Source organism: Rhinopithecus roxellana, chromosome 19 (genome assembly GCF_007565055.1).
Source record: "Rhinopithecus roxellana isolate Shanxi Qingling chromosome 19, ASM756505v1, whole genome shotgun sequence".
In the NCBI taxonomy this organism is placed as follows: domain Eukaryota; kingdom Metazoa; phylum Chordata; class Mammalia; order Primates; family Cercopithecidae; genus Rhinopithecus; species Rhinopithecus roxellana.
Genome location: NC_044567.1, coordinates 67,658,058 through 67,661,614, shown reverse-complemented (window position 1 = coordinate 67,661,614; position 3,557 = coordinate 67,658,058). Strand labels below are relative to the sequence as shown.

At 45.5% G+C, this 3,557-nt stretch overlaps 1 non-coding gene across 1 annotated transcript; it reads left to right on the top strand.

Annotated features, from left to right (window-relative positions):
- The first annotated feature begins 2,984 nt into the window (after nucleotides 1-2,984).
- On the top strand, nucleotides 2,985-3,192 carry LOC115895088. Its single transcript, XR_004055282.1, has one exon. It is a non-coding gene; the product is annotated as a small nucleolar RNA U3 (small nucleolar RNA).
- The last annotated feature ends 365 nt before the right edge of the window (nucleotides 3,193-3,557 follow it).

The following is a 3,557-nucleotide window of genomic DNA, read 5'->3' as shown; positions in this document are numbered from 1 at the left end:
GTGGCTCACGCCTGTAATCCCAACACTTTGGGAGCCCAAGGCCGGTGAATCACCTGAGGTCAGGAGTTTGAGACCAGCCTGACCAACATGGAGAAACACCGACTCTACTAAAAATACAAAACTAGCTGGGCATGATGGCACATGCCTGTAATCCAAGCTACTTGGGAGGCCGAGGTAGGAGAATCGCCTGAACCCGGGAGGCGGAGGTTGCGGTGAGCAGAGATGGTGTCATTGCACTCCAGCCTGGGCAACAAAAGCGAAACTCCATCTCAAAAAAAAAAAAAAAAGAAAGAAAGAAAAAGAACAGAAATTAGGCTGGGCATGGTGATTTGTGCCTGTAATCTTAGTACTTTGGAAGGCCGAGGTGGGTGGATCACCTGAGGTCAGGAGTTTGAGACCAGCCTGACCAACATGAGAAACCATGTATCTACTAAAATTACAAAATTAGCCGGGCGTGGTGGCACATGCCTGTAATCCCAGCTACTCGGGAGGTTGAGGCAGGAGAATCGCTTGAACCCAGGAGGTGGAGGTTGTGGTGAGCCGAGATGGTGCCATTGCACTCCAGCCTGGGCAACAAGAGTGAAACTCCGTCTCAAAAGAAAAAAATAAATAAGTAAAATAAAAGGTATTTGGGAAAAACCCATAGTTATCATCATACTCCCCCTAAGATCAGGAACAAGACACAGAGGTTCACTTTTACCACTGCTAGTCGACATCTTACTAGAAGTTGTAGCCAAAGCCTTTAGGTAAGAAAAAGCAATAAGAGGCACCAAATTGGGAAAGAAGAAATAAAATTATCTCTATAAATATAGAAAATCCCAAATAACACACATACAAAAATTACTAGAGCTAATAAGCAAATTCAGCAAAGTTTCAGAACACAAGATCAACTCACCAAAACCAGTTGAGGGTTTTCTTATTATATATTTATTTATTTATTTTTTTGAAGAGTTTTGCTCTTGTTGCCCAGGCTGGAGTACAGATTCTCCTGCCTCAGCCTCCCGGGTAGCTGGGATTACAGGCACCCACCACCAAGCACGGGTAATTTTTATATTTTGTATTTTTAGTAGAGATGAGATTTCATCATATTGACCAGGCTGGTCTCAAACTCCTGACCTCAGGTGATCTGCCCACCTCAGCCTCCCAATGTGCTGGGATTATAGACCTGAGCCACCGCACCAGGTCCAATTATGGAACAATTCAAAAATGTAATTAAGAAAACAGCTGGAGTCGGGTGCAGTGGCTCACGCCTGTAATCCCAGCACTTTGGGAGGCTGAGGTGGGCGGATCACCAGAGGTCAGAAGTTCGAGACAAGCCTGGCCAACATGGTGAAAACCCGTCTCTATTAAAAATACAAAAATTAGCTGGGTGTGGTGGCGCGCACCTGTAGTCCCAGCTCAGGCAGGCTGAGGCAGGAGAATCACCTGAACTGTGGAGGCGGAGGTTGCAGTGAGTCAAGATCATGCCACTGCACTCCAGCCTAGTGACAGAGTGAGACTCCATCTCAAAGAAAAAGAAAGAAAAAAAGAAAACAGCTGAGTGTGGTGGCTCACGCCTGTAGTCCCACAACTTTGAGAGGCCTAGGTGGGTGGTTCCCTTGAGCCCAGGAGTTCAAGACCAGCCTGGGCAATGTGGTGAAATCCTCTCCCTACAAAACAAAAAACAAAAAAAAACAAAATTAGCCAGTTGTGATGGCATGGGTCTGTATTCCCAGCTACTCAGGAGGCTGATAGGGGAGGATCATCTGAGCACTGGAGGTCAAGGCTGCAGTGAGCTGTCATGAATCATTGCACTTTGGACAATATTGCATCTTTCCACTTATAGAGATACCTACAAGAATCAAATTCGTAGAGACAGAAAGTAGAATAGTGCTTAAAAGGGTCTGGGCAGAGGGAGGAAAGGGAAGTTTGTTTTATGGGTAGAGTTTCAGATTGGGATGTCGAAAAAGTTCTGGAGATAAATAATGGTGATGGTTACATGACATTGGTTACATGAATGTACTTAATGCCACTGAATTGTATATGTGAAAAATGGTTAAAATGATACACTTTGCTGGGCACGGTGGCTCAAGTCTGTAATCCCAGCACTTCGGGAGGCCAAGGCAGGCAGATCACGAGGTCAACCGATAGAGACCATCCTGGCTAACATGGTGAAGCCCCGTCTCTATTAAAGATACAAAAATTAGCTAGGCGTGGCGGTGCACATCTGTAGTCCCACCTACTCGGGAGGCTGAGGGAGGAAAATTGCTTGAACCTGGGAGGTGGAGGTTGCAGTGAGCCGAGATCGCGCCACTGCAAACTGCAGCCTGAGCGACAGAGCGAGACTGCATCTCAAAAAAAAAAAAAAAAAAAAAAAAGTACATTTTATGTCTCTTTTGTACCATCCCCCCTAAAAAAATGATTTTAAGAGTCAAGATCTCACTCTTGTCTATCAAAGTGCACTGCAGTTTCGGACTCAGCCAGCTTCCCTAGCTCAAGCAATCATCTCGCTTCAGCCTCCGGGGTAGCTGGGACTGTAGGCGGTGCCACCACACCCAGCTCATTTTTTATTTATTTTTTCCTTTTCTCCCTTGGTAGAGACGAGATCCCTAGGCTAGATTTCCTAGGCTGATCTCGAACTCATAGAACAAAGTATCTTCCCGACTGGGCCTCAGTGTGGGCTTTCAAAACGCTGGGATTACTGGATTATAGACGGCCGCAGCACACCAGCAGCAAACACTTCCCGCTTTAAAAATTCAGGTTGTGATTGGCTGTCATTCAGTATTATGCTAATTAGGCAAGCCTGTTTTAAACTTCTTAAAACAATTTTTTAAAATGACTTTCCGCCTAAAACGTTAAAATTTGTCAAGTGATAATATTCGAAAATATGTTGTTGCCAAACTATTTTCCTATTTGTTTCCTAATAGCATCGGAAATAGCGAAAGTATCTCGCCATCACTTGAAAGTTAGCAGCAGATGTAGACCTAGCGAGGCTACAGTTAAAGTTAACTATGCTTTCAAGGGATCGTTTTATAGTTCGTTGTTAGAGAAGTATGTGTGAACGTGTAGAACAGATTAAACCACGAGAAAGAATAGTGTTTTTTTCTGAATGTGAAGCCGGCGTTTGGTGTTGCTTCAGTGCAACCGTCATCCGCCATTGATGGTCGTTTTTCCATTTTGGAGACTGGGCGGAAAGAACACGGTCTGAGTGGTTTTCTTTCTTGGTGGTGTAACGGTAGAAAGTAGGATGGCGGTTGTTTGATTTCCGTGTGTTTGACTCTGATATTCGCAAGGAAGTTCTCTTTCATTTCACCTGCGATGGATCGTGTGTTTCGTGTGGGTGGTTTTCAGTCTTAGTTTTGGTGGAGAGTGGTACGGTCTTCTTCTCGGCTGCCTCCTTCAACGTCGTTTCCCGACCGCCACCCCACCCCCAGACGGGGTCTCGGGGTCTGTTCTGTCTGTCGCCCTGGTGACATAGCAATGCCCGCCTCCCGGGCTCAAGCGATTCTCCTGCTTAAGTCCTCCCGAGGCGCACGTCACGTCAGGCTTTTTTTTTTTTTTTTGTAGAAACGAGGTGT